The following is a 19977-nucleotide window of genomic DNA, read 5'->3' as shown; positions in this document are numbered from 1 at the left end:
TTTCACAATCCAGTGCTTGTGAAAAATAGTGTAGGTTTAACCAAATATCAGTCTGTCATATCACAAATGGAAGAAGAAATAAGATGTACTGTGAAACAGCAAACAACTGTCACTTCCATTTCTCTACAAAATAAAAGACGGTAGAATGTGTTGTGTCAAGAGATGCAGTGATGGCTCAGTGGTTGGGAAATATTTTATATTCCAGAGGACACAGGTTTGCTTCATAGAAAACAAATAATATTTCTTTTTTATATTTTCTTTTTTTATTTTTAAATTTAAATGAGAAACAAGGTTGCTTCACATGTCAATTCCAGGTCCCTCTCCCTGTACCCCCCTCCTCCTGCACCGAAAAACCAACCCCTACAATATATCCTCATTTGCCCAGGGATGGTGAGGCCCTCCATGGGGAAGTCCATAGTCTATCATTTCATCCAGGGCAGACCCCCCGCCAAGGGTCCAGGGTGAGAGTACATCTCTCATTGTTGGATGGGTGCCCAAAATCCTTGTATACCCGAGATAAATACTGATCTACTACCCAAGGCTCAATAGAATATCTAGGCCTCCTCACTGACACCCATATTTAGGGCGTCTTGATCAGTCCTATGCTGGATTCCCAGGCATCAGTCTGGGATTCAGGAGCTAAACCATGTCAGGTCAGCTGTTTCTGGGGGTTAAACCAGCCCAGTGTTAATCATTTGCTCATCAGTCCTCCTTCTCTGTCACTGGATTTCTTGAGTTCAGCTTAGTATTTAGCTGTGGGAGTCTGCCTCTGCTTCCATCAGCCATTGAATGAACGTTCTGTTTCCCAGATTCTCTGTCCATGGGATTGTAGGCTTGCACTCCCCAGATATATGCCTAAAATCCATATATGAGTGAGTACATGCCATGTTTCTCTTTCTGTGACTGGGATACCTCACTCAGGATGGATTCTTCTAGTGTCATCCATTTACCTGCAAATTACAGGATTCCGTTGTTTTTTTTTTCTTTCTGCTGAATAGTACTCCATTGTGTAAATGTACCACAATTTCTCTATCTACTCTTCAGTTGAGGGGCATCTAGGTTGCTTCCAAGTTCTGGCTATTACAAATAATGCTGCTATGAACATAGTGGAACAGACATCCTTGTTGTATGAATGGGCATCTTTTGGGTATATGCCTAAGAGTGGAGGTCCTGGGTCTTGTGGTAGTGTTATTCCTGTTTTTCTGAGGAATCTCCATACTGATTTCCAAAGTGGCTATACAATTTGGCACTCCCACCAGCAGTGGAGGAGTGTTCCCTTTTCTCCACATTATCTCCAACATAAATTGTCATTGGTGTTTTTGATTTTAGCCATTATGACAGGAGTAAGTTTGTATCTCAGAGTTGTTTTGATTTTCATTTCCTGGATGGCTAAGGATGTTGAACACTCTCTCAAGTGTCTATCAGCCATTTTAGACTCCTCTATTGAAAACTCTCTATTTCGTTCTGTAGGCCCACTTTTTAATTATATCTTTTGGTGTTTTGTAGGCTTGCTTCTTGAGTAATTTGTAAATTTTGGAGATCAGCCCTCTATCAGATGTGGAGTTAGTGAATATTTTTCACGTTCTGTGTGCTGCCTTTTTGTCTTTCTGACTGTGTCCTTTGCCTTACAGAAGCTTCTTAGTTTCAGGATGTCCAATTTATTAATTGTTCACCTCACTGTCTGTGCTCCTGGTGTTATGTTCAGGAAGCTGTCTCCTGTTCCAGTTAGTTTTGTGCTTGGTGATAGACATGTATCTATCTGCATTCTTCTACATGCCAGCATCCATTTTGTTGCATTTTATTATTGTGTTGGTTTGTTTTTTCTTCCATTTCTTGCTTTTTTTGGTTTGTTTTTTCTTCCATTTCTTGCATTTGTTGGTTTGGTTTTTTTCCATTTATTTGAGAGGCTTTCCTATATCCTCTTTTAGGGCCTCTTTCATTTCATGAAGTTGTTTTTAAGGTCATTCTCTTCTGCTTCATTTGCATTGCAATGTTGGAGTCTTACTGGTGTGGAGTCTCTAGAATCTGGAGGTGTCATTTTTGTTTTTCTGTTGCTGAGTTTGTTTTTGTATTGTCTCTTTCCTATCTCTTCTTCTAGTGGGTGCAGTAAGAGCCCCTTACTGGTCTGGCGGTTTTGGGACCAGAGTTCCCTTTCAGGTGTACATGCAAATCCAATAGTCTGGTAATTCTTCTCTTCATGGTCTTAGTTCAGTTCCAGGGGGTGGAGATGAAGACCAGGAATTTGGGGTACATAGTCTCCCACCTGATCCCCTGGTCCGTTTGGTGGAAGAGAAGACCTGGGATCTGGGGTGCATGGCTCCTTCCTGGATTTGAGTCTCTGTGGCAATCCCCAGGCACTGGTCCCCTGGACCTGCTAGTCCTCTGGTCTGATCCCACTGATCCCGCTGAACCCACTGGTCCCGCTGGTCCCCTTGTCTTCTTGGTGGGAAGAGAAGACCTGCGATCTGGCATGCTTGGCTCCAGAAGGGATGGGAGGCTCTGTGGGAGTCCCCAGGCACTGGAAGGCACACCCGGATGTGGGAACAAATAATATTTCTAGTAATTTCAGTTCAAGAACCTCTGTTGTTCTCTTCTGGTTTCCAGAGGCAGACCACATATGTGATGAACAAATATATATGTACATGGGAAATTCACATAAAACGAAGCAAACATATCTTTAACAAAAGGCACTGGTACTATGAAAGCTAGTTCTCAAAAAGGAAGCTGTGAGGTCATGGTCAACTCAAAGACTTCTACACTATGAGACTAGTGTGATAACCCTGTTTACAACAGTGGTATTCTATGTTGGTAGTAGTCAACAGTTCTCTAAATTGTCATAAGACACCAAGTATGAGTAAAACTATGCTTTATTCTTCATTAGCTAATTATCAGACTAGTGAATTCATGGATGTCAGAGGAAAACATCATTAGCTATGTTACTAAACTGACATTGTCACTAATTACATCAACATTATAAACCTTTGTTCTTTTACCCACAGATGAGTGATGTCTTAGTCTCTCTCATTGGGACAGTTGTTTGCAATAGTATGAGATCATTACAGGAATGTACAACCAATCAAATTGTAGAGAGGTGGAGTCCAATCCCACTCAACATCTACAGTATAACTCCCATGCATGTAGGCCAAGGGATATTGTAAAAAGGGATTGAAAAGATTTTAAGAGCTAGGGGATACTGGAATTTGTTCTGATACTGTGACTCCTAGTAATATCAGAAAGGACACCTATAAAAATTCATTAACATGAATGCCTAAATATGAGTTGAACTAACACAACAATAGACATGGTAAGCTACATGAGGGAAAACTCATAAAGCTTCAGTCCTTTACAGAGAACTGCAAACAGAAAAACAATGTTGAAAGTGGAAGAAATAGTTTAGTCCTACCTAAGGAAGAACACCAATTATTTATGTAAAACAAATGATTTGCCTTCAAATCATACATAGAAGTAGCATTATACAGATTAGGCAGGTTGTATTTATGGATTTAGAAGTGTGTGTGTGTATGTGTGTGTGTGTGTGTGTGTGCATGCGTGTCTTTGCTTGCAAATGTGCATGCATGTATGTGTGTGTGCATGGAAAAAACAAGTAATGAGAAAAGAATCAATGATTTTGAAAGAATAAAGAGGGATATATGGAACAAAAGGAAAAGGGAAATGATATAATTACCATCTTACAAATAAATGAAACTTAAAATCATACTATATCAACAACAAATACACATATTAATATATAAACATAAAAGCAAGTCATTTATTTTGTAACATAGGCTAGATTTACTTAATGAAAGAGGAACTTAGGTTATTTACCCAATACAAAAGAAAGGTCAACACAAACTTCAGAAACAAAATTAGGAAAGTACTTCTGAATTTGACTGAAATGCTGCTGCAATTGCAAACAAATGATGATAAATTATGTCTCTTGATTCTAAGTACTGCAATTATGAGATTCTCAGAACAGTCTTAGAAATGATAGATTCAATGTTCGGCTACACAGAAGATAATATAATAGCACTGAGCTGACAAAGCTCTTCCATACTGAATTTCCTTTCCCCTTCTCAGCAATGACTTCCAATAAGGATGGAGATCCCTTAGGACAGTTTAGAAACATTGTGCTATCATAAATATGCTTTTGAATTTCAAAGAAGTGATGGAATAAGAAACGTGCATGGATTATGTAAGACAATGACAGGATTTACTCTCACATTCAAACATCCATCAAAACTTATATTTTTATGTCAGTTTGGGTTTGTTAGTGGTGAGAACAGCCAGAAAATAGAAAACTAGAAAATAGGTAAAAACTTCCACTTCTTTAGTGAATGAGGCTTTTATAGACTCTGAGAACAAGATTAGCAAAACATTATCAAGGATATCAGTGGAATATCATTACATATCAGCATAAAAATTAGAAAAGCATTACTAGAAATATACTCGAGATTGTATATACATTTTGAAAATTCATTACTATTAAAAATTATTTTTTTATTTCTATGGGCATTGTGTCTGCATGTATGCTTGTGTATCATGTGCTGATTGTGTTACCCACAGAGGCCTAGAGATGTCATTAGATTACTTGGAGAATAGTTGCAAATGGGTGAGAAGTTCCATGTGGATTCTCAGTCTGGAACCTTTGTCCTCTGAGTAAACATGTCCCAAAAACATGCAACTAATATATTACACTTTGCCTATATTTTCACCATTGTTTTCATTCAATATTTTAATATTTCACACGTAAAAATATCTAAGATATGTAAGGAAACATCCATTAAGGTACAAAACTGCATTTGAAGAAGAGAATTTTTTTTCACTAATGTTGAGATAAAATTTGTTCTCATTAGGTAATAAACAGGAAGGTGAAAAAAGAAATATTTTTGAAACAACATGCAAAAACTATTGTCAAAATAAACCAAAGCATGTAGTCAAATAGTTAATTCAATGTATTTTAATCTATAAAATGATATCATCTTAATCCAGTAACATTTGATTCCCCTGCTATTCCAAAGAAGATTAACAGACTTGTGCTCTCAATCAGGAGTGGTAGACTAAATCTCTAATCCTAGCCCTTGGGAGGTAAAAACAGATCAGGAGTTCAAGGTCATACTTAGCTAAATAGTGAGTTTGAAGCCTGCCTGGGCTTGAAAACATGTCTTAAACAAGCAAAAAACAAATATTATCCTCCTAAAACCAATTACACTAAGTGTATTAACATGGCATTAAGGTAAACGTTAAGAAATGTAGATTATGTCTACTGAGAAATGTTATTATATTGAATAAGGTAACACAGGATCAGAAAAACAAATAACAATTTTTCTCTCATATACAGATCATAGTATCTCACTGTTAAATATGTATTTTAGGGTATGTAAAAATAAGTGTCATCAAACTAGACTGAGCTGACAAATGGTTAAAATTAAAAGCTTTAAGGGAGGGATGTGAGGAAGCTAAAGGAACACCAGGTATAATAAGTTAGAATCAGTATTACTGGGGATAGAAATTTACAACATGAAAGAGGGCACACCGAAATCATTTAATTATCCTCTACAATTTTCAAATGTTAAGTTAAGCAAATAAACTTCCCTGTGGCCACTTGTTCCCTGCTATTGTCATTGGATAACCAGATTTTATAGTTGCCACAATACTTCTTGATGGTTCCCAATGCTTACTTCTTGGTTTTCTGAATTTGCTCAGTTAGAGCCCTTACATAAGACCATGCCTTGTTCACAGAACAGCATATACTTAAGAAAATATGAAATAATGTATACATATCAGGAGATAGTGTTGATGTTGTAATATGAATTATAGACAATATATAATATTTATCTGATTTTTATACTAAAAAAGGAGAGTTGAAAACATGAACAGAAGTTCTTGTATTCTAGGCAGTCCAAGGGGTTTACCTGTAGACTTTACATTCTTATAGCAATTTTACAAGGGAAGTGCACCAATTATTTCTGCTACAAAGATAAGGAAGGTTAATTTTGTTCACAACTCTAGATATTTGCTAATATTCTCAAATTAGCATCATTCTTATAGTTCTATCCAATCAGTCTCAAAAGTCCAGGCTCCACTCATATAGACAACTTTGCATTTCAAAATACAGGAAGGAGAAATAGTGGTTTCTGTATTCTAAGTCAAAAGTTAGAGACTAACTCTGTCAGCATATTGCCTATTCATGATAATAAGCTCATGGCATATATGTTCAAAAATGACTCCAGGTTAAGCAATTTTGGGAAGACCATACTGTAGAGGAAAGCAGGACACCAAGATAGTAAGTAATTTGCTAAGGAAGATAAGCAGTAGATGGTTATGTTTGTGGCAGAAAATGAGATGATGAGGTATATTCCTGCTTTGCAAAGACAAAAGAAGAATTTTAAAGTACAGTGGTGCATATGTGTGCTTGGGTGACCTTTTCAAATAATACCAGTTTTTAAGTGATAGAAACAAAGGCAGTTTTTATTTTGTTTCTTTTCTTTATGATTTATAACACAGTGAGTTCACTTTTAAATAAAATAAGGATATCTCTTTCATTAAATAGTGGCTACACTTGTTGTTGGGGACAAGTACAGAAGGTCACAGCATAGTTCACTTAAAATGCTTTCTTAGTGAGAGAAATAGTCTGGACAAAGTTTCAGAGAAACCACAACCCCCTCTAAATTGCCTCTAGAAAAGCAAAGTATTTCTCAAGCAGCTTGTCCTTTTGGATTTGAGCACACTGATTTCTGAAGGAACTGTTATATCAGCACCCTATTTAACCCAAAGGATAAGCATGATAAATCTGCATTATGTTTTGAGGAAAGAGCATTACCTAGCCTCGGTTTTAGCTTTCAAATCAACTATTTCTAGTAACAGGTCAGATTTGCCCCCTAGCTATTCTGACACACAAGTATAGATTCTCACGTTATGCTGAATGGCTTCTATTCTTTATTATACCTAAGACACCTATTACAGTATATACTTTTATTATTTAAAAAATATAAGTTACTGTCCAGTTGTTTTGAAAATATCCCTGATTATTATTTGATTAAATTAGCATATTGTCAAAATCTAAAGTGTACTGAGGATCTGATTTTTTCCCATCAAGCATGATTTGTGATAATAGCTTGGCACTGGATCTATGATGTGCTATCAGTCATGCAATTATTTACAAAGTTACAAACATTTGCACCATACACACATGTTTTCTCTTCTTTCTTGCATTCATTTTTTGTTTATTTTGATTCTAAGAGCAAATCAAGTTATGGACTTTTGGCTCATACTTTCATTTTCCTGCTTTATCGGCTGATTCTTCCTAAGAATTTAAGAACAAGGAATAGAGGGCATATCCAAGGGTATTCTTTCATTGAGAATTGACTCTGAAAATTTTTTGACATAATACTATTCACCTATCAAGGAGAATCATTCCTATTCAAATCATGCCAGCTTTTGACTATTTATGGAAAGCAGAGCTTTAGAACATTAATAGGAAAATATACTGCTTGGAAGTGACTGGGAAATTCAAGTAGAACTTCATTACTTAACTTTTCATCATCTTACTGAGAAAACAGAGTATTAAATTAACATGTAAAAAGAAACATTGGCTGATTTCTTTGGCCTCATAGTTTTAGTTTCCTGACACTGGTTAACTTACTCCACTGTTCTGTGTAGGTGGTTGGTAAATACCATATCATATTAAGGGTTATATGCATGAGGATGAGTCTCATAGACCCAGGCATTTAAACACTTGTTTCCTAGTTGATGGTGCTGTTTGGAGAGATGTAGGTAGTACAGCATGTGTCAATAGGGACAGAGTTTGAGAATAAATGCTTCCCATAATATCTAGTTCACTCTATGCTGTGCTTGTGGTTGAGTTGTGTGTTCTCAACTTCCTGCTCTGACAACATGCCTCCCCCCTTGTTGCTATGCTTCCCTTCCGTAGTCTACTGCTACCCATCTGTAAGTAGAGACTCATAAACTCATCCTTCTACACTTTTGTTTAGTCATGGCATTATATTACAGCAATATAAAAGTAATATGGTAAGTGAATACTAAAGCAGAGTTTATTTATTCCTTTGCCTCAGTCCTTGTCACCGATTCTCTACTTATGGTGGTTATGCAATTCAATTTGCAGACAGCAACATTTAGAGGTATTGACTACTATATTCATATTCAGCACCAGTGATCAGACACATTCAGCACTAACTGGGTTAATCCTGTGTCAACCCACTTAAACTTTGAACCCTAGATCAATAAAGTGTATTATTTTAAAGGGGACACACTTAAAATATTAAAAATGTTACATCATTTCAATGAACAAAGTATTATGTTCACTACATTTCAAAAGAAAAGAATTATTTTGGAATTACATGAAAACACCACAGAATTTAATCTATCCTGCTGGAGACAGGGATGACAAACTTTTCCCCTTAACAGGACTTCAGAATCAATACCAATTCTATGTCACAGTAAACTGGTCTTTGAAGTATCCAGAATAGTGGTTTTGTAGATAGGGGTTGAATGAAAAAGGTTCATTTGTTGTTTCTTGTTTATGTTGAAGATTTGTTCCTTAATATGTAGACAAGACTGAGCTCAAACTCACAAAAATCAGCCTGCTTCTCTTTCTTAAGTGCTGGTATTAAAGGTGGGTGTTAGTAAGAGCCATGCTTGTGTGTTTTTTTTTGTTTGTTTGTTTTAGGACAGTAAATTTTAGTGAAGTGAATGCCTTTTATGTGTCTTCTTCTAGGGTAGAAGAAGCCCAATGCATGAATGAATAGAAGATTCTCCTCAAGTGTAGTGTAGTGAAGCATAGAGTTTGTTTAGTATTACTTGAACTATGACTTGAAGGAAACTGATATCTCAAAAATGCCATCTCCAGGTGTGACCTCTCATGTCTGCTTCTCTGAGGCTTCCTGTATGCTATGTAGGCCTTTTAGGCATAGGAAAATCTTTTCTCCTCAGCAAATTGTACTGCTCATGTAAATCTGAGCAGTGGTTGTTTAGACTTCAGGAACTTCTTGACATTCTTGAGTTATTTTGCTTCCTGAGCATTAGTAAACTATTTTACTATGAAGCAATACCAACACAATGCTCTTCCATCTCTTCCATTCCTCTTTTTCCCCCTTCTGTAGTTTTCCATGAGGATTGGGTATATAAAGTAGATATCCGGTTATTTTCCTCCTATGTCTATATGTTGGCTACAATGCCACAGCTACAGTCATTTATTTAATTTCATGTTTTGAGTCTCTGCAGGTAATGGTATTTTTGGTTGTGAGATTTCAACTTAAGGCTTAATGCAATTCTTCAACTTGGAGGATATTTGAAGGCAAGACAGCTATCAAAAATGAAGTCAACTGTATGTGTAACAAATAGTAAGTATCTAGAATGTACAAACAGCCTAAAACACTAAGCATAAAGGGAAAAGTATAAAATGTGGCCATGAAACAGAACAGAAAGTTCTCAAAAGAAGAACTTTAAATAGTCATTATGGAAATGCAAATGAAAACTACTTTAAAATTCCATGTTATTCTAGTCAGAATGGTCATCATTAGATATGCAAATGACAGCAAACTAATGGCAGTGGTGAAAGGGCAGCTCTTCTCCACTGCTGGTGGGTATGTCATACCCACATTGAAAACATCAGTCCATAGATCTCTACAAAACACAGAAATATATCTACTATATAACTGATCTACACCACTCCTGATCTTATACATAAAGGGCTTTAAATCATGCTACAGAAATTCTTGCATGTTCTTGCTCTTTACAATATCTAGGAAATAAAATCAACCTAGATGTTAGTCAAGGAAGATGAAAATAAGATGATATTACTCATCTGGACAGAAAAATGAAATTTGTGTGTAAATGGAAAGAACTGTAAAGAATTACACAGAGTGAAATCACTTTGGCTCCAAAGCAGTCTTGCCATTCTAAGAATCAAATTATCAAATAGTTTAAGATGAAATTTTGTTTCCTAAATATGTCACAAATTATACTGATGAAGTTTCAATATCAAGACTTTCTAAACATGGTTTGACAAAGGGTGTGGTGGTTTGAAAGAAAAGGGATGCCATGGGGAGTGACACTATTCATAGGGTTAATGTTGGTGGAGTATGTATTTTCCTGTTGAAGGAAGTGTGTCACTGTGGTAGTGGACTTTGAGATCTCACATCCTCAAATATACCCATTGTGGAACTCACTATTTCTGCTGTCTGCAGATCAAACTGTAGAACTCTCAGCAACCTCACAAAAACCTTGTCTACCTGAATGTACTGCCATGATGATAATGGATTAAATAGATGATACTGTAAACTAGCCCCAATTAAGTATTTTTCTAAAAACACTGGTTTTAGCAAAGCATTCTACCAGAATTTCAAAGAAGCGAAAAAATACTCAATAAAACACTGGCAAACTGAATCCAAGAACGCATAAAAAATATCATCTACCGTGATGAAGTAAGATTAATCACAAAGATGCAGGGAGATTCAACATATGAAAATTTGTGAATGTAATTCATCATATAACCAAATGGAAATAAAAAATCATCTCATTAAATGCTGAAAAGGCCTTCCACAAAATCCAACACCCCTAGATGATAAAGGTCTTGGAAGAATAAGAACACAAAGAATCTATGTAAACAGTATAAAGGCAATTTACAGGTAGCCAACATCAAACTAAATGGCAACTTAAAATGATTCCAATAAATCTGGTACGGTACAAGGCTGACCACTCCCTCCATATCTATTCAGTATAGTACTGGAGGTTCTAGCTGGAGTGATAAGACAACAAAATGCAATCAAGGGGATAGAAATGAGAGAGGAAGAAGTCAAACATTCCTATTGGCAGATGATATGATAGTACACAAAAGTGGCACCCAAAAATTCTACCCAAAAATCCTATAGTTGAGAAGCTACATCAGCAATGCGGCAGGATACAAAACTAATTTAAAAAAATCAGTAGACTTTTACATACAGATGATAAATGGTCTGAGAAGAAAAACAGGGAAACTTTACCCTTTACAATAGTCTAACATAATAACAAATATTGTGGGAGTAACTATAACCAAACAAGTAAAAGACCTGCATGACAATAACTTCATCTTTATAGAAAGGAATTGAAGAAGATAATAGAAAATGAAAAGATCTCTCATGTTCTTGGACAGGTAGGATCAACATAATAAAAATAGCAATCTTACCAAAAGCAATATACAGATTCAGTGCAATCCCCATCAAAATCTCAAAACAATTCTTCACAGAACTTGAAAAAAACAATATTCAGCTTCATTTGGAAAGATAAAAAAATCCCAGGATAGCTAAAATAATTCTGTACAGTCAATGAACTTCCAGAAGCATTACCATTCTTGACTTCAATCTCTACTACAGAGATATAGTAATAAGAACAGCTTATATTGGCTTAAAAACAGACAGGTGGAGCAATGAAATCAAATGGATGATCCTGACATTACACACACCTAATAATACCTTATTTTTAACAAAGAAGCCAAAATTGTACATTGAAAAAAATATCTTCAGTAAATGGTGCTGATATGACTGGATATCAACATGTAGAAAAATACAAATAGGTGCATGTTATCCTCATGCACAAAACTCAAGTCCAAGTGAATAAAAGACCTCAAAATAAATTACACTGAGGCTGATAAAAGAGCCTTGAAGAAATTGGCAAAGGAAAAAGCATCCATTAGCATAGATGCTGAGAGAAACAATTAATAAATGGTACCTCCTGAAACTGAAAAGCTTCTCTAAGACCATGGACATGGTAAATAAGATTGAACATTAGCCCACAGAATGGGAAAAGATCTACACCAACTCCACATCTGACATAGTGCTGATCTGCAAAATATAAAAAGAAATTAGACATAAAAATACAAAGTAATCTATTTAAAAATGGGGTACAGAGCTAAACAGAAAATTGTCATAAAAAGAATCTCAAATGGCAGAAAGACATTCATGGAATTGCTCAACATCCTTAGTCATCCAGGAAATGCAGATTAAAACAATTTGATGTACCATACTACACCATTCATAATGACTAACATAAAGACACTGATGACAGCCTAGGTTGGAGGGGATGTGCCCTGATGTTGAGACCCAGCATTACTACTCTTGGACATATATCCAACGGATGTTCAATCATACCATTAGAACACTTGCTCAACTATTTTTATAACAGCCTTATTCATAACAGCCAGAACCTAGAAACAATCTAGATGCTCCTTAGGCAAAGGCTGTATAAAGAAACCATGGCACATTTACAAAATATAATATGACTCAGCTTTAAAAAACAATGAAATCATGAAATTTGCAGGCAGATGGATACAACAAAAAGATAAATAATCCTGAGTGAGGTAATACAGGTCCAGAAAAAGTGAACATGGTATGTACTCACTCATAAGCAGATATTACATTTGAAACAAAGGATAGCCAGGGTACAAACTTTAGCTCTAGAGGAGCTAGGTAACAAGGAACCCCAAAAGGGACACATGGATTGCTCTGGGAAGAGGATATAGATAAGATTCACTAGTGAAACCAAGGACAGATGGATTAGTAGTGAGGAGGAAATGGGTCATGAGAACATGAAGGAACAGTATTGGAAGTTTTGGAGGGATGGAGTAGAAGAGCAATGAAAGAGATATCTTGATAGAGGAAGCCATTATTAGTTTAGGTAGAAACATGGTGATAAGGAAATAACCAGTAATCTATAATGATGACCCTAGGCCCTCTGCCTGTAAGTAACCTATGTTTGGCATGGTCTCTTTGTGGAGCCCCCGACAGTGGGACATATATCCCTGGTGCATGAGCTGATATTTTTGTGCTCATTTTTATGATGGGAAGCATTACCCAGTCTTGAGGCAGGGAGGAGGAACTTGGTCTTGCCTCACTTTGATTTGCCAGGCTTTGCTCTGATTGGAAGACCTAATCCTTTCTGAACAGTGACTTAGGGGTAGGTTTTGGAACAGGTGGCGAGGCAGGTGGAGTGGAGGGAGGAGGAACAATATTTGGATGTAAAATGAATATGAAATTTTAAATTAAAAAAGGAATTACAGAGGTCATGGTGTTTCTTCACAACAAGAGAAATCCTAACAAAGACAAACAATTAAACATGATAATAAGGAAGGAGAAAAGTTAGGATGCCTCAACTCTACTGAAGAACTATTGGCAAACAAAAATGATGAGATTTGATGGAATAGTCTTCCCCATGTAAAAATTTCTAATTATTTTCCTATACCAAATGATCAGGCCTAAACATATACAAACAAAATATCTCATGATTTAAAAACATTTGGATTAGAGGATAGGAATAGATATGAGAGAGATAGGGAGGAAGACAGAGAGACACAGAGAGAGAGACAGAGATAAGAGAACCTAAGGAAAGAAAATATGGGAATGCTTAGAGATAGGAACAGGAAAAGGGAAGTTATATTATAATATTATAATCTGAAAAGAATTATCTAAAAAATTTCAGCATGTTTGGAGGATGGGGTAACAAATTCCCATCCTTAGTTGAACATCTATTGGTCCCTTCTGGTTGTTGAGAGAAGAGCAATTGCTTGTTTGGGATTGTCTACTGACAGGTTGTCATTTTCCAATGGATGACTCTACATCCATATCTATATAGCAGCACAGATTAGATGCCATGGACATAAACAAATAATTATATGGAGGTCATGAAGTCAGGAGAGCCATATGATTAAAGTCCTGGAGGTTAATTAGAAGGGGGAGGTGGAGGATAGATAAGCTCAAGAAATATCATATACTTATTTTGAAAATTTCAAATCATAAGTTGAATATATTTTTAAAAAGCTTTAGACTTGTAATAGCAAGTTGTCTCAGGATGCTTTTAGTGTAAGATTCTAAGCACCATACTATGGATATAGCATCAGCCTTTAGTTGACAAACTGCTTAAACTGGAACACATACTCTTCTTATTCGTAAGTAAAGGCAGAGTTGTAAGGAGAGTGAAATTGTTATGGAAAATCTACTTAGTTCCATATAACTCACTGGATTCCTTCTTCATTACAACATTTTTCTTCTATTATTGGCTTTTACAAGGTATTTGATAAAGTATATATGACAAACCTTTCCATATTTTTCATTGAAGCAAACAGTCCCTCCTTTTCTAGGATCAGACAGACAGATGTAAAAACTGGGAGTTGATAATAGGTGGTACAGATGCTCCTGCTTCAAAATTTGTGCAAACCTCTTTAAGACCATGAAGAAATAACCCTGTTTTCATGGATCAAATTTCTCTAAAACGAATAAATAAAAAAGTCTTCTATATTTAATCTTAGATGTGAAAATGTGGTACCCCACAGAAATAAATAATGACTCTTATATCACTCAACAGAAATCATTGCATGTATTTGCATAGTCACCCACAGTGCAGAAATATTCAGGGAACTGAAAGATGTGAAAATCTTATCCTAGAGAGACAATCTACTGTAATGAACTGTCTTTGTGAGGCTTCATTTAGATCTAGCTGACTTCCCTGGGCTCCCACCTGAAAGGGGGACTGTGTATTGAGAAATGACATGTTAAAGAAAAGACAGACACAGCACAGAATCAGGAGGTCAATCCAGTGAATGCTGAAGGCCCCAAGTTTATTCTTCAACATTCTTATATACCCCAACAAAAAGGGAAAGACTTCTTTACCAAGATATGAGCAAGAAAAAGATTTTATTCCTTAGTCCTCCAAACATTCAGTAATCATGCCTTATACTAAATCTCTCTTTATCTGGCTTTGAGAGTTAAGAGTAACCATACCTCACAACAAGTCTCTTGTTAATTAGATTAGACATCCCGACAAAGACCAAACATCCTATAGTAAACATGCCTTAGACCCTTAGGTCTTATGACATTAACCTTGGAAGTGTAAGGATAGTTTTGCACTCTCTGTTCTTAAAGCTACTTTTATGGAGCCTGACTATACCTTTCTATATTTTAGCTTAGATTTTATACTGCTAGCTTCAATGTTTTGTTTTTGTTTGTATGGTAACATTGAAAAAATGAAGAGTCTGTATTGACCATGAGTGAAAAATAATTTCAAAAAATTATTGTTCACAATGCAAATATGACTGCTCTACAATCATGAGTTGTATAACATTTTGATGAATTTGAAGATGCAGTTGTAAAATAGAACTTAAAGTCCATACTTTGTCATTGTTATAGTTGAATAGTTTGGAAGCAAAATTAATGTGTTGATGTTTCCCTTTGATTAATTCTGAGCATTTTGTTCAAAGTGACTTCATATTCCTTTTTGTTTCTGCCAGAAAATGCTTTGACAAAAATTAGAATATTGCACGAATGAGCCAAATTTCTGACATTCATTTTCGCATACATTAACTTAGTACAAAAGAAGAATAATATACTATTAATGGAAAAGAAAAAGAATTCCAATTCATTTGAAATCACATCCTGTTCCTAAAAGTTAAAGTCACTGAATATCATTGTCTCAGGAGAGAAATTTGTGTTTTAAAATGTCTTTTACCACAGTCACCAGAAAAGAGTTACCTGCCTCTAGTCTCCAATAGATATTTACATATTTAGGGACACTGGGTAAGGAGGAAAAGTCATCTGTTTAGGGAATCATAATTAATTTCTTATAGGCAGTTAAAACAGTAAGGGTTAGGGAAAGGGAAAGAAAAAGCACATTTCCCATCAAGAACATAATATTTATAAGCTGAAATAACAATGCTACTTAATTAATTATGGTCCAGAGAACACTAACAGATCAACTTTTAAAATAAAACGTGATAAATACTTCCACACAGAATTTACCATAGGAGACTACCAGTGCTTTGTAGATAAATTACAGACAAGGGAAAAAGGAAGCACTGATTACTTTTTGGTAGTGATTACTTGTAACTTCAGTCAATTAAACTATTCCTTAGCTCAGAATTAGAGGTCAAATATTATCACTATCGTCTTAAACTAATAATGGTTATTGTGGCAAAGAATGTTTATAAATTACATTAAGTGCTGAATCAAGGATGCTTAGTTACCGATATTAGAAAATAAACGTATGTCTTTTAAAAATTCAGCAGTAAATTCTGTGTAAATAAGGTTTTTCTTTGGTAGCAAAAGGAATAGCTGTGACTTTACAAGTAATAATTGATAAAATAAATGTAGTTGTATTACACAAAGTATTGTTGTTTTCTATGCAACAAGAAAAAGAAAAGTTTAAAGGAAGAAAACTATTTGTGTAGGTATTTTCCAAAGACTTCAGAAGAAAACGGAGTGATACAATTAGACAGGTAAATATAATTTCTCATTATTGCAAACTGTATAATTATACATGTAAAGCCATGTAAATGAAGAATATTTTAAAGTAAATTTAAAAAAAACACCTTGAAATAGCTTCAGGTTTTGATATCTGAACTCTAAGCTAATCTACTTGTCATTTAGTTTTCAGTTCTCTACATATTAATTGAGTAATATGTTTTCATTTCATATAAGTAAGCTATCAATCCTACTATTTGAATAAAATTTATATGCACTTCTATATAACTAAAATGTCCATTTACTGCAGTGGCATCCATGCAAGACCAAAAGAATGACACTCAGTGGAGGGATTTTATTACTCAAATTTACCTGGTTATTTTAGAAGAGTAAAGATATCTTATATTCCATTCACATTTTTCAGTGCTTAGTGGTATAAACTGACATAAATATTTAGATAGTGTTCAAATAAATCACATGTTTATTGTTAATTAAGGCATTTTTATTTATTCCTTAACATTACTACCTTGACTAAGTATTCTATGCTGGAATATTCACAGTAAATTACCATGTTGATTTCATCCACTGAGGTTAAAGCTAGGAATAAGTGTCCTAGTTCAGGGAAAGTGCAAAAATTTCACCTCAAATTATCAACATATATTCCTAAATCTGTAATTGAGCTCTTTGATTCAATTTTTAATCCAATATCCCATACATATTGTAAGGATTTACTCCCCAACAAACCCCATCCTTCCCTCCCCCAATCCCCACTCTTTTCCCCCAGGGAGAGTGAGGACCTCCATGGGGGGGTGTCTATAGTCTGTAATTTCACCCAGTGCAGGGCCTAGGCCCTCCATCAAGAGTCCAGGTTATGAGAGCATCTCTCATTATGGAATGGACACCCTAAGTCCATTTGTATGACAGGCATAAATACTGATCTACTACCCAAGTCCCCTAAGAATTTTAATAAGTGATTCCTCATTTTGTGATTCTTTTACAACTTGTTGGAAGAAAGACAGGTGAATATAAGTGTAATAGTTTACTTTGGGAAGCAACAGAAGGAATCTAAAATATATGAGTGTTGTGCCATACATATAGCTCCGGAGGAAAAGGCACTTCAACCCAGGACTGATGGCCCAAATCCATAAGGCTTGGATGACCCACGTCCAATACCTATATCACACAAGGTGATAAATAAGAACTAACTCTGAAGAATTGTCCTCTGATCTCCATGACAGCACCTAGATATGCACATGCTTTCACACACTCACACTGTGGATGGAGTTTCCTTCTTGCCTAGACCCACAGCCATTTTGCCTCAAATAAACACACGGAGACTTAAGATAATTATAAAGTGTTTGGAAAATGGTTTAGGCTTCTTACTGACTAGCTCTAATTTAATAATTAACCCATTTATATCAAACTATATAATGACAAGAGGCTGTGGTTTTCCCGAAAGTTTATTCCTTTGACAGTAAACATGGCTTCCCTTTGGAGGCCTATCTCTGCCTTCTCGCCAGCAATCTCCTTGTCTGGTAGCCCAGCCTATACTCCCTGCCTGGCTACTGACCAATCAGTGTTTTATTCATCAACCAATAAGAAAAACATATATACAAAAGGATATCCCCCATCACATACACATGCACACACATAAATGCACGCTTGCACACACAAACACTAAATTACAGAATATGAATGCACAGAACATAATCATCAAAAAGCCCTGAATTTCATCTGAGATAAAGTGATTTGATAATAAGCAGAAAGATGGAGTATACGCAGGAAAGAGAAATCCTAGCCTCAAGAAGAAAATGTAAAATCCTACTACATCCTTAAAGGATCAATAATTCAAAGCTCTAAAATTTGTATTGCAATCAACAATATATTTGAAATCACTTTTTCTTCATGTTGCTAAGAATTGAATGCAGGGCTTAAACATGGTAGACTTCCTTCTCCTAAAGAGCTATAGCCACAGACATATTGGGGATTTTTAGAAAAAAAAGAGACCAAGAGTTAACAATTAAATGCTAAGTAAAGAAATAAGTATGAATAATAGCAAAATTTAAATATGGCATAGAGTATCAAAATTTGCAGATCAATAAAAGAAAGATATACCCTACACTTAAGGTTTTATCTATCTATCTATCTATCTATCTATGTATCTATCTATCTATCGTTTCTTGTGCTTTCTCTTTCTTCCTTTTTATTTTATTTTTTAATTTGCCTGTTTTCAAAAAATAAAGGAAGAGAAAGATAGACTTTTATGGTGGGAAAACGTGGAAGACCTGAAAATAGATAGGGGGAGGAGAAATCATGATCAGAATATGTCATATGAAAAAAATATTTTTATTAAATTAGAATGATATGAAAAAAGAATGATATACTAGCTCAGGGAAAGATATTTTTATAAAGATTTATTTTTTTATCCATTCAACATTGGTAAACAAATGACCATTTTGTTTTTCCAAAGGGAAGTATGCTTTAGAATTATTTCTGAGTATTTTAGATACTCACTATAGTATACTTAAGGATAAAATTAAGATGCTCATGATTTTACTATGTCATATTTTGAGGCTTCCTCTGGGAAAATGTATCACATTTCTGGCATTACTATAGACTGAAAAACCCGTGAAAATTTGAAGATTCTACAGTTACTGCCCCTACATCTCATGGTACCTGAAATGATTGCTGTTTGGATTAATGGGGCATCTGTCTTATTGTTAATTCTGTGTATTCATGTTCACGACTCCCTGGATAATGTTATGCATTTTTGTATACTGGGGTTATTAAAAAAGCAATGAAACACTTCTTCCAAACTTGAAGAAAAAAGTTTTATTTAAAATGCTTTAACAAGAATCCTTAATCCATTAAATAGGTCCAAAACAAACAATTTAAAAGTGTGTATAATCAGCCACAGGCTAATTAATGTGTTATCACCAATGACCGTTTCTGAGAAATACATGCACATTGTCAGTTATTAACCCTACAGCCACATGTGAATACATCTTATATAGTAGCTCAAAAAAATTCCATCTCTCAAACATTTGTGAGAAATAAGATGTTCTGAGAGTTAATAGCAGGAAAAAATTCTTTGATGACTTTTCTAACCAAAATACAAAATTAATAAAAATAGATTACCCCAAGTAATATGACATAAGAGAAATCATTCCAATGACAAAGTAACATGCACTATTGTGTTTTATATCTAGATACACCACAAACAATTTGGGATGTACATAAAATAAAGTCAAACTGGTGTTTGACATGTATGTATAATCATTTATGATTTATACTTTGTATATTTTCCAATGGGGCAATACTTTCTATAAGCCTCTTTTGTTGCTAAGTGCAATGACAGCATCAGACATGAGAATTTTTAGGAAGTTTGGGAGCATGAAGAATTACTCTACAATGTAAATCTTAAGAAACAACCGAGTTTGCTTGGCAATAATCTAAAGGGAACTGAAAATACTGCACATTGTATGAGGAAGATAAGCAATCCATTGCAGTCTTGATTTTTGATGTGGTCAAGATAATTTTTTAGTATGTTTTTGTTGAAAATTTGTGGAACAATACACTAAGCAGTTAGAAAATGTGAATTGAGTAGACATAGATCAGTTTCTCTTTTAGACTGATTCACTCTCACGTAGGCCTTGAACTCACCTAGATCTATCTGCCTTTGTCTCTGGAGTCTGCCATTAAAGGTACATGTCACCATGGCTGTGGCTAGCTTTGCATTCTGACCTTTCAGGCA

This window comes from Mesocricetus auratus, unplaced genomic scaffold, assembly GCF_017639785.1.
Source record: "Mesocricetus auratus isolate SY011 unplaced genomic scaffold, BCM_Maur_2.0 Super-Scaffold_100006, whole genome shotgun sequence".
In the NCBI taxonomy this organism is placed as follows: domain Eukaryota; kingdom Metazoa; phylum Chordata; class Mammalia; order Rodentia; family Cricetidae; genus Mesocricetus; species Mesocricetus auratus.
This window is presented reverse-complemented; position numbering follows the sequence as displayed.